Source organism: Chelonia mydas, chromosome 4 (assembly GCF_015237465.2).
Source record: "Chelonia mydas isolate rCheMyd1 chromosome 4, rCheMyd1.pri.v2, whole genome shotgun sequence".
Classification (NCBI taxonomy): Eukaryota; Metazoa; Chordata; order Testudines; family Cheloniidae; genus Chelonia; species Chelonia mydas.
Window position 1 is genome coordinate 46,242,303 of NC_057852.1, and position 12,109 is coordinate 46,254,411.

The following is a 12,109-nucleotide window of genomic DNA, read 5'->3' on the forward strand; positions in this document are numbered from 1 at the left end:
CCTATCATTGATCAACTGTGGGCAAGGTATTAAAACATCCGGGATTAGGAGGATTTTTGCTTTCACTTTTATTTATACTATGAATGTTTTTGTTACCTGTGCAAGAGATGTTGCTGACTCTTATTGATTTAAGATTCATATTAAAGAAAGGGATTGGGACCTGATCAATGCAACACCTGAGCTAAGACTTTAGTGAGGAGTGTGAATCATTTTTGACAGGCTGTAAATATTAAAATTGATTTGAACTGAGACACATCATTTTTTTTGTTAACTGGGGCAAAAGAACCAATGCAGACACAGATTAGAAATTGAGCTGGAAGTAGAATATCTTGTCAAGTATACTTTTCTTTGACTTACCAGACACATCTATAACTGTCTGTTTGAAATATGGAACTGGAATTATCAAGAGGAAAAGAATACTGTGCAGGAAGATGGTCTATTAAGTGTTATACAGGCGAGGAAGGGGAATCAGCAGTCACTCCCCACTCCCAAGCTAGTTACATCATAATGCCATAGTAATTTCCATATTAATAACACTTCATCTCCCTATATAGCTATTTGAATTCCCCTAAGACAACACTTACTTGGAATTTTTTTTTTTGTTTTTCAATGAAATGTTGAAACAAAATATTTCAACTAAGGTTCAATATTTTTTTTAATGTTCATTTTTTTTTTCATTTTGTGGGAAAAATCCTACTTTGTCTTATTAATTAATTCTGAAAAAAGAGGAGAACATTTGTTAAATTAGAAAGATTTTGCTCCCTTAAATGATACCAAAAAATCATTTTGAAATTTTTAGCTGAAAAACATTTTTATTGAAAAATATCAAGTGAAACAAAAATACTTTTTTGTAATTTTTTCACAAAACCTGTTTTGACCATCTCCATTTCTGATTGTGTCTTCAGTGAAGTGCTAATGGGAATGACTCTGGTGATGGCACTGATACAGATTCTCTGATTGCCTTACTTTTCCTTAAGTACAGTGCCTTGCAACTTGGTTGGGGCTTTTACGTATCACTGTCAGTCATAAATTAAATAATAAACAACTTTTATTTTGTAAACAGATCTGATGTATTTCCAGTATTTTACGTAAATATCCATGATTTCTCTGGTACCTTTCTTTATCATCATAAAGTGATCATGGTTGGTTGTGTGTGTGTGTGTGCTTAAGTAACAATAATGGGTATCACTTAGGCTAAGAGGGTCAGGAACTTGTATGTTGTTAGGTTTTTCCACCAAAGAGAAAAATCAGAAAGGTTTGCTCCAGTATGTATAATTTGGGGTGGTTTAATTGGAATACTATATGTGTCAGGAAGAGGTGGTTGGCAACACATTGTGCAAAGGATCATCAGTGGTATTCATTTATTTATCATGGAGAGACGTTGTGTATTAGGGTTAGGGCATGCCTGCATTGGTAGGTGGGACAATTGGATGATCCACAGCTTTCCTCTAGATACTTCTTGCAGATGGAAGTCAGCTGCTTGATTAGGAAACTAATAAAAACGTCAGTGAAATTCTCTAATCAAGCTACGCATAGGGAAGGTGTCATTAAACCCACTGACAGTGATTCAGTGAGTGAACCAGCTAATGATGCTCAGCTATTCAGAGGGGGAACTACTCTTGAAGAGGACTGTGAATTAGGCCTGGCTGAAGCTGAACAGTTTTGAGAAGAAAAGATTTAGCCAAGAGGAAGGAATAGATGAGTGCTGTTGATGATTTAATGTGGCAGGTAACCTAGAGTTTTGTTACTACTATAAATGAACCATGTTTTCACTCTACATTAAAGACTACTTTATTGGTTTTAAAAAGTGGACCCTAATTCTAATCTGTCAGTTTAACAATATTTATGTTTAAACCAGATGATTGACCAGCCTTATGGAAAAATACTACAGAATTTATTTGAATAAAACCAGTATGGTTCTATGGAACTTTAATAGGGTTCCACAGAAATTACTCTACTCTGAAAATCTGTTGCACTAAATTCATTCTTTCATTGTTATTGACAGTGTACCTTGAGTAGCACATTGAATAGCACCTTACTCCATGTCTAATCCCACTGAAATCGTAGAACTGAATAGGGCATGGCACCCTTTCTACAGTATGTGTGTGTAACCATTCTGTAGAACTCTATCAGGGAAATACATTACTGTTAAATTCTATAGGATTTGTTCATAAGGGAGCAGCTTAGTTGAAATCCATACTAAAATATTTGGACAAAATGCTGTATATTTGATCTTTTCAATACTTTTGTGATAGTTTATTTGGTAGTATACTACATGTAGGGAGGGGAGTGAGAATTCAGTAAATTAATAATTACTCATACTAGTATCTGTAGTGCTGATGTTCTGAGAGGTTTAAAAAAGGTTTGATCTGTATAACCTGTTGGAAGACCGTTACACTAAGAATAATGGTGAAATATAGTGAATAGGAAAGTGTGCAATTTTAGAACAGAGCTAGTAAGGTAACACTTAAATTGCTGCTTAAGGTAAAAGTTGTAAAAATAAATTATATAAAAAGAAATGGGAATGTTTAATAAGCACCTGAGTCAAGGTTTGACCCAAGAAAAGACACAGGACTTTCAGTAACTGCATGAATACTTAGCTCAGTCTTTGGGAAGCATACTGAGCATGCTTTGAAAATTAATTCAGTCATTAACATAGTTCCATATTGTTGCTCCATTATCTTATTACTAATGTCACTCTTATGCTATTACATGGTACCTATCCATGGCTGAATTGTTGTTGAGTTGTCTAGAAATTATAACGATTTATTAACTGAATAACATTTTTGATAAAGCTGATCAAAATGCCAAAGCAAACTTGAGAAAATCTTTTTTTTTTTCTTATGGCTTTTTATTTGTCAAAATTGCAATACAGTTTTTCAATAGAAAATTGAATGGGAACCTTTGAGCAGCTCAGATTTTGGCATTGTTTGTTTGAATGAAGGGGTGGTATATTTGATGAACTGGGAATATCTCTACAATTTATGAATTTTGTGTGAACTTATGAGCCCTATGTCTGTGTCAGGCTGCAAACTCCATTTTGAATGTCCAGCCTGTTACCTCTCCATGATCTATTTGCTTCCATGTTGGCCTAGGGTTGAAATTTCCAGAGGCTGGTGGCAAAAGAATAACCATAGAAGGTTGTTGGCTCTAAGTATCCAATTGTTGGAAATCTATTCACCCTAGACAAAAGACTTGTCCCTGCCCAGTAGGCAACGAAGTCACCTGGAAGGGGCTTGTGTTCATGTGGGGAGGCTGGCAAAAGTGTCACTTGACATAGGGGGCTGAAGGCTTTAAAAAGATACAGACTGGTCTGCTTGGGAATGGATCTGTTCTTCATTCCATGAGGGAAAAAAATATTCACCATGTAACAGACTGTGAGACAGGCAGGATGTCCCCTGCCTCAATCTTCCCGAATTGGGGTGGTTACCCAAAAACTCTGAAGGGAAGGATGAGGTAGGAAGTGAGGGACTTTGCAGTTTTAGATATTTATTGTTTTGTATGATATGTAATCTCTTTTGTATGATTAAGGGAAAAAAATATAAAGATGTGTTTAGACTGTGCAAAGTATGTGCGTAGTGACTGCTTCTCAGTTGCTGTGTGCCACTGAGTTATTCTGTAAATCAGAAGGTTCACTCCTGTTGGGTGGAGTTCTCTGTACTTAAAACACCCCCTGTCCCAGGAGTCAGTGCTGCACCGATAGCCCTCGGCATCTGGACAGTGGTTCCAGCACTAGCAGGGAGTGCCAGAAAGAAGGTCTGCACCCTGAGAGTGTGTCTAGGGACCTTGATATTGGGGCAGTGTCTGGACTCTATTCAAGTTCCAGGACCTTTGGATCCCCAGGGTATTTTGAGCACAGAGGCTGGGATTCCACTCAGCAGTCCTAGTGAGTGGCTGGCAGCGGGCACTCACTAGGATCTGTGCCAGTAGGTAATTGGATTATACTCATCTGAACTTTTAAATATCTCCTAGATCACTTATAAATACATTGCCTTAGCCAAGCTCCACACAAATCTATGAGCATAGGTTCCTTTTACATATCCTATATGTATCAAGAATGTCCTTCATGTCATCTCGGTTTCTAAAAGTTACTGAGAATCACCAGAATAGGTGATTGTACTGTTTGGGTAGTGTGACTTGCACATTCTCCAGCTCAAGTCTCCTGCTTTGCCTTCTCCTCTTGTGTTTGTCTGTCACAGCCCAATGGCAACACAATTCACTGGGAATGGACACCTCTGCCCATAGTGCATGACCAAGACTGACCTGGGGGATGGGAGGGGGAGGGTAGAGATTCCAGAAACTCTTTATTCTTCAGCCCGTCTCCATAAACCATAAAGGGTTGTCTTCTCTTTGGGGATGTCTGCATGAAATTACCCATAAACAGTAAACTTAATAAAATGATTAAAGAGAGAGAAAATTGAATTTAAAAAATGAATGGTTTGCTTAATAGATGTCGATTTATTCTTCTCAAAAGTAAACTAGGCAAGGCATTCTCCACTAATTACATAGAGAGAGAGAGAGACAATCCCCATGTTGACCTTCCTCGGTAGACAGCACCCCATTACTATCTAGAGAGTTTTCCACTACACCCCATTATTATTTCCCCATTTTCCTAACCAGTTTTCTCCAGCTCCATATACACACAATAGGGTTAGGGCAGTAGTTCTCAACTGTGGTCCACTGCTTGTTCAAGGAAAGCCCCTGATGGGCCGGGCAGGTTTGTTTATCTGTTGCGTCCGCAGGTTCGGCCAATCGCGGCTCCCACTGGCCGCGGTTGGCTGCTCCAGGCCAATGGGGGCTGTGGGAAGTGGCGCGGGCTGAGGGATGTGCTGGCGTCCTTCCTGCAGCCCCCATTGGCCTGGAGTGGTGAACCATGGCCAGTGGGAGCCCTGATCAGCGGAACCCGGGGACGCAGCAGGTAAACAAATCAGCCCGGTGCGCCAGGGGCTTTCCCTGAACAAGCGGTGGACCACAGTTGAGAACCACTGGGTTAGGGGAACAGATGCAAAACTCACCTTGTAGGAGATAGCGAAATGAAGAGAGGATAATTCTTTAACAGTGATTAACAGCCACTTCTCAAAGGCTTAGTGACCTAGCTCATTTACCACATTTCACAGATCATTTTGTAAGTAGGTTCTCTTCTCCCCCTTCCCAAAGAACTATGAGTTATGGACCGAGGCCCAGACTCTCTGTCAGAGGTAGCCTCTCCTCTTAGGAAATGATTAATGCAATGGGTCTGGAGGTGCTGATTCAATGCAGATCTAGCATTAACAAATATGGAAATGACATCCTTCTTTCTGAGCAGATGTATCTAGAGTTTGCTGGGATTGTGCACCTACGGTTCTGGTAAAACTGCATGCACTCAACCTGATTAAAGCTAGATGATTTTAATCTGTTAGGTCCCTTTAAGGGAATATGGTTGAGAATTTTGACTTTGTAATGGATAGAACGTATTGAGAAAAGCCATATATGTGAAATTGGTAGTTAAAAAATGATTTATATTTGGGCTGCTAATGTTTTTTTTTTTTCGTTCTTGCTATTAATGCCACTTTGGGGGTGTGGAAAAAAATTTGGGCAGGTTCAAAAGTGAATAATTGAGGCAGAAGCCTGCATGGATAGGAGCACCCTCTATAATCTGACAGATATAAAAATATTTAGATTTGGCCCAAAGTTACACCCACAAAAAGGTGCACATGAGCGCAGTCATGTGCCACAACCGGAGACTAAACAGAAAGGAGATGAATGCACATGCTAACATGTGAAATAGCCGCTTGATTTCTTCCAACAGGAGCAGAATTTGTTTGCATTCACATTTTTTGTGGCTATAATTTAGGATCTGCATTTAGACAAATTGTCCTATATTGCTAAGGATATCCGTGTCAATTGGGTGGAGGATAAGGCTCGATTTATTTATTTTCTGGTCTGTAAATGAGTGAATTCCTTCTCTTCTTTTGTTTAACTTTTTTTTGAAGGTCAGTTACATTGCAGTCAACAGGAAAGGAGGGTTATTAAGGTTGAACTTTCAGTCTGGAATTGGGTAAAATGGAAAGTCAGCACTGGACATAATTGGCAATGCTGAGTGGTCTGTTTCATATAATTCTGATAGCAATCACAATGTACAGCTTAGTAATCACCATGTGGCCTGTGAAATACTATACCTTTAACTGTCCTCTGATGTTTAAGGAGGATTTGATCTTATCCTGGCTATTATTAAATCACATTTGATGTGATGGGGAGTGAAAATGAAAACTCTCAGATTTGTGGTTCTAGAGCATAACTTCTAGTCAGCTTGTGTTTTTAAAACATTAAAAATTTACAGTTTCATTAAAAATATTTCCTATGGTATTCAGATATAATTGAATCCTATAAATGACACAGAGAAAATACCCAATAGTGACAAGCTGGAGAATTAAAGAATAGTAAATTACTGGACCTACAATGTCCAGACAAGGTCATATGAAATCACACTGAGCTCAGCAAGGATCACCCATAGCTAATAATAATTTGCACCTAAGGAAAGTTTTAAGTATACCTCAGTTAATCCATTCTTTGATTATGCAGCTGAGCTTTGTTGATGCAAAATATATTACCACGGCTCAAAGCAGATTTACTTGCTGGTGATATGGAACATTAGGCCTTTCAAGATTTCCCTAAATTAACTAAGGTAAATTATACACTTTATTTGTTAAATATGATTCTCATTTGCTCATGTGTCCTAAGGGCAAAACAAAACCTTTATAATTTAAAAAGATAATGTTGTTACGGTTTTTGATTTAAACTGCAGACTTCTCAGCTTAAAAAATATCACCGGTAAAGCCTGTAACAGGGATAAGCAGTATTTGCATTTGAGGTATGTGGAAACATTTGCTAGGGTAATATGTACATGTCAAGTTTAGATCATTGTAGGAAAAATAATAGCTTTGACCCATATGTATTTTTGTATGGATCTGGCTGACACAAGTAGGGTCAAAGCTATTACTGAGGTTTAAAAAAGAATTTGTACATCTCCCACTACCATAGTTTGAGAACTTTTTTTCAATACTAAAGAAGGGAAAAAACCCTTCAACAATAGTAAAAATTAAACTCAAAATTAAGATATTAATATAGGAGGCAAAAAGGAGAAAAACAATATTGCACAGTTTTGATAGGACAACTAATAAACAGATTATGCATCTAAACTTGAGAAAAACAAATTTTTGACCTAATCATAAAAAAACAAAGGACTTTAACTGACACTATCAACTGATAAGACAAAAGAGGGGAAAAACTGTCAAGCACAATATGCGATCAAGACCACATAGTTGAAAGAAGTGACTGGTAGCAGGCCTCGTTAGTACAACTTTTGGGATTGATACAGGCCAATTTTATAATTGTATACTTGTGTTTGTTTATTTATATGAAGTTTATTTAAGTTGCAAAACAAGTTTTTATAATGTTTTTATATAAAAGAATGGATCTGTTAATAAATAAAGGTGTACATCATGCCATATCATTAATATTATTAAGCAGTGCCATGGAAATGTCCCTAAACTTGATGTGCAATTCTGACAAACTAGTTGACAAAAGGAACCAGCTTTCTTTAAGTTAGCATCTCAGAAGCATCCAAGAAGAAATTTTCCTCAATTGTTTATTTAAAAAGTATAAACTAAAACTTTGACTATTTAGAAAAAAACAGAAACAAGTACTTCATATACTGTAAAGTGTAACCTGTGAAAAGTCCCAAATAAAGCCAGACTCCAATATAGAAGAATGATGGGTGCTTGAGTGACCACAAAGATTCTTGGCTCTTCATTTTTTCTAGCTATTAGTAAAACTGGAAAAAAATGAAATCTACAGACTCATTTGTTTCATTTGTCTTGATCTCTACCTGACAAACATTGTCCGTTGTAACACGCATTCTTTATGCCTACATAAGATTCTTAGTATTTGGTGATAGTACTTTTCCAAAGATCCTTTTCTCATCTGCTGTTCTTGTAATCTGTCTTTCTCCCTCCTACAATTTATGCCCAATTTTGATGGCCTTCCTGTTGCGTTCTAGGTTGCCGCATACCATAAAACTTTTCTGGTATTTATGCCTTGAAGGGGATGGTGCATTTTTTATGAGGTGAGTTTGGCTATTTGGGCAGGGTGAGGACAAGGGTGCATGGGGTGGAGGTGTGATGGGAAGAGTCAGGAGAGTTCTGGAAGATGACAAGCTATAATTGTTACTCTGAGTGGGAGGGATTTCTAAACTTCAGATGGGGATATAGTTTCAGGATTGGGATTAGAACTGAGTAAGGTACGTACAGAGACAGAAGTAATCTGAACCTGGAAAGTATCAGGTTTAGTTTGGAGGCATGGATGAATGTGCACAGTTCTTTCCTCTTCCCACCTGTTCTCAAATCTAATTAGAACCATTGCTGCCATCCCAGGTGGAGATTTAGCCTAACTTGGGGACCCATCTAGCATTAACCAGAGAAGACTTCCAGCTTTCTCTTTCCAATAGTCTAAACTGTCTTGCTGAAAGCAAGAACAGTTCTCTATGCACTGTAGCTGCTTACTGGTTACTTCTTTTCCCCACTCCATTGCTCAGTATTGAGTTCTGCCCTACTTTTCAAATCAAGTTATTACTGAAAATTCATCTAAAAGGACAAGGAAAAGACCAAAGGGTCACTTGCTTGGGGACAAGAAGATAGCTAGGCTGGGAGATGACTGAGGAAATTGCTAGGCTAGGAGGGCAGAGGTTGACTTGCTGGGAAGTGAAATAGAGGATCAGTTGACTGGGGGGAAGGGTGTTAGGGTGCCTAGGATCAATGGGCTGGGGATGGTGGGAAGGGGCAGAGAGCAAAATGTCTGGAGACAAGGATGAAGGAATAATTGGTTCTAGGAGAAAAGAAGCATGGTGAACTGGAATTTGCCTAGGAGAGTAGAGACTCAAAGATTGATCACCTGGTGGAATACAGAAGGCTGGTTGGCTTGGGCAGCTGTAGGAAAGTGAGGATGAATTAGTTTGGGGAAATTATGGGGAGAGTCAATGGATAAATTTACAGAGGTATGAGAGATCAGTTGACTGGGGGGAGCAGCAGAGAGAGAGAGAGAGGATTTTCTGGAGGCAGTAGATGGAATTCTTGTAATATTTGATGACAAAAGGTGTATTTCTGGAGGGCGTAAGATCATCTGATTGTGGGTGCTTACGAGTTTAGTCTACACTTCAACAAAAGACCCTCAGCATGGCTGACCCAGGTCAGCTGACTTAGGTTCACAGGGCTTGGGTGGTGGGGCTAAAAATTGTAGTGTAGACGTTCGGGCTTGGTCCTGGGCTCTGAAAACCTGCAAGAGGGAGGGTCTCAGAGCTTGGGCTCCAAGGTGAGCCAGAATTATCTAAACTTCAGTGTTTAGCCCTGTAGCCCAAGCCCAGTGAGCCCGAATCAACCGATCTAGGCTCTGAAGCGCAGTGCCATGTGTTTTTTTTATTGCAGTGTAGATGTACCCTAAGGGACAGAGGATGGATTGAGTGGGGGAGGGGACAGAAATTAATAAGAAACAAAAAGAAATATTTTTCTGCCCAATACATAATTGGCTTATGGAAATCATTGCCACAAGATATCCTTGAGGCAATGAGCTCATTAGGATTTTTTAAAAGTATTAGACATTTATATGGATAATGAAAACGCCCACAGTTACATTAGATGGGATAAAATTAATTAGGCTATAACCCCTCATGCTTCAAGTCATAGACCAGCTTCTGGCGATAGGCAGAAACATCCCGAAAAACAGACTAGCTGAAATCTAAAATCTTGTTCTTAATAGGTCATTAACTTAAATCTTAGGCAGACCAAACAAACAGATGCTTCAAGGACCCTATCTAATAGAAGGCCTGTTGGAGTCACCAGAGGTGATAATGACAACAATCTGAAGTTGATAGGTAGGCATTGCTAATCAATTTTCCACTTTTCTGGTTGAACTAACAACTCTCCAATTCATTTAAAAGATCTAAATGTTATGTACAGACTATTAATTCCACAACAAACCAAAAGACATTTAGATGATATAAAGGACACAGAGTTGGGAGAGAGAGAACACACTCGTTTCCTATATTTGCATTACCTTGGAAATCTGGGCTTCAAGAATCAATACATGAAATGAACACATGCTTCCGATATATTTAAACATATTGCTGATAAATAAAATCTATAAAGAAACTGACACTGAAACATTTTCACTTAAATAGTAGTGGAGAGTTACAGTTTTAAGAAACTTTATCAGCCCAGTTTACCCATAATTTATTGCTCATGTATTTCCTCCCTTTAAATCTAATACCATTACCTCTTTCATCAGATGACATTATGACACATTTTAATAAGACTTTGTCTTGTTCTTTTAAGACATGCACATATAACTGATTTTACCTCCTGGGAGCAACACACTTCCTCCTGACTACAATATATTGTTGTCCCCAGCATGTCCTTAAAAAGCCAATATATTATTAGCATGCTGGTTTGTGGTGGTATTGGATGCTTAATTACCCAGTGGCTGCAAAAATCAAATATTATTGCTAAAACATTTCCAGTTTTCTAATATAAAACAACCTTCGACTCAAATTTTGCATTTCAAAATGTACAATCACTTTTAATGTTTTCTAGGTTTTACCTCTGTTATTTCACAAATTAGATGACAAAATAGCTTAACCAAAGGACTGTAACAAAATGGATTCACAAAACAAGCTCATAGGAACTCTTTTTTCTTATTTATGAGTAGAAATCCTGTGGGAAAATGTTAAATTCTGCAGATTGTGGCAAATCAATGGGACACAGTAATACCAGGGTACAAAATATATCTGAATGACAGAGTAGATCATGCTGATGGTAGAGTGACATTATATTTGAAAGAAAGCTTAGAGTAAAATATAGTAAAAATCTTAAATGAATGAAACTGTACCATTAGAATCGCTATGGATGGAAATTCCATCCTTGAACAGTAAGAGTATAGCAGTAGAAATATACTACTGACTACCTGACCATGATGGTGTCAGTGAAATGCTCAAAGACGTTACAGAGGCTACAAAGGCAGAAAATGGAACAATAATGGGGGATTTCAACTATCCCCATTTTTACTGGGAATGTAGTCACCTCAGGACAGGATGCAAAGATAAAATTTCTACATATCATTAATGACTCCTTCGTGGAGCAGCTTGTCCTAGAACTAGGGTTGCCAATTTTGGTTGGATGTATTCCTGGAGATTTAATCACATAAGAATGGCTATACTGGGTCAGACCATAGGTCCATCTAGCCCAGTATCCTGTCTTCTGACAGTGGTCAATTGCCAGGTGCCCCAGAGGGAATGAACAGGACAGGTAATCCTCAAGTGATCCATTCCGTCTCTCTGTTTCCCAGCTTCTGGCATACCATCCCTGCCCATCTTGGCTAATAGCCATTGATGGACCTATCCTCCATGAATTTATCTATTTCTTTATTTGAACCCTGTTATAGTCTTGGCCTTCACAACATCCTCTGGCAAAGAGTTCCACAGGTTGACCGTGCATTGTGTGAAGAAATTCTTCCTTTTGTTTGTTTTAAACCTGCTGCCTATTATTTTCATTTGGTGACCTCTAGTTCTTCTGTTATGAGAAGGAGTAAATAGCACTTCCTTATTTACTTTCTCCACACCAGTCATGATTTTACAGACCTCAATCATATCCCCCTTTAGACATCTCTTTTCCAAGCTGAAAAGTCCCAGTCTTATTAATCTCTCCTCATACAGAAGATGTTCCGTACCCTATATCACATGACATAATCTTTAATTACAGATTAATCTTTAATTCCTGGAGATTCCAGGCCAATCCTGGAGGGTTGGCAACCGTACCTGGAACCCACAAAGGGTGAGGCAATTCTTGATTTAGTCCTAAGTGGCACACATGATGATTGTGACGATGATGATAATAATAATAATAAATAGGAGGAGGACCAAAAAAATGACACCATGGCGAAACAGCAGAATAAAAGAGGCAGTTAGCATCCTTTAAAAATTGAAAGTCAAATCCTAGTGAGGAAAATAGAAAGGAACATGAACTCTGGCAAGTATGAGTGTAAAAGTGTAGTAAGTCAGGTTAAAGAAAGAACATGAAGAGCA

General features: G+C 38.3%; 1 long non-coding RNA gene across 1 annotated transcript; it reads left to right on the top strand.

Moving 5' to 3' along the window:
- The first annotated feature begins 1,552 nt into the window (after positions 1–1,552).
- Positions 1,553–9,854, top strand: LOC122465556. Its single transcript, XR_006290486.1, has 3 exons — positions 1,553–1,728; positions 8,039–8,104; positions 9,810–9,854. It is a non-coding gene; the product is annotated as an uncharacterized LOC122465556 (long non-coding RNA).
- The last annotated feature ends 2,255 nt before the right edge of the window (positions 9,855–12,109 follow it).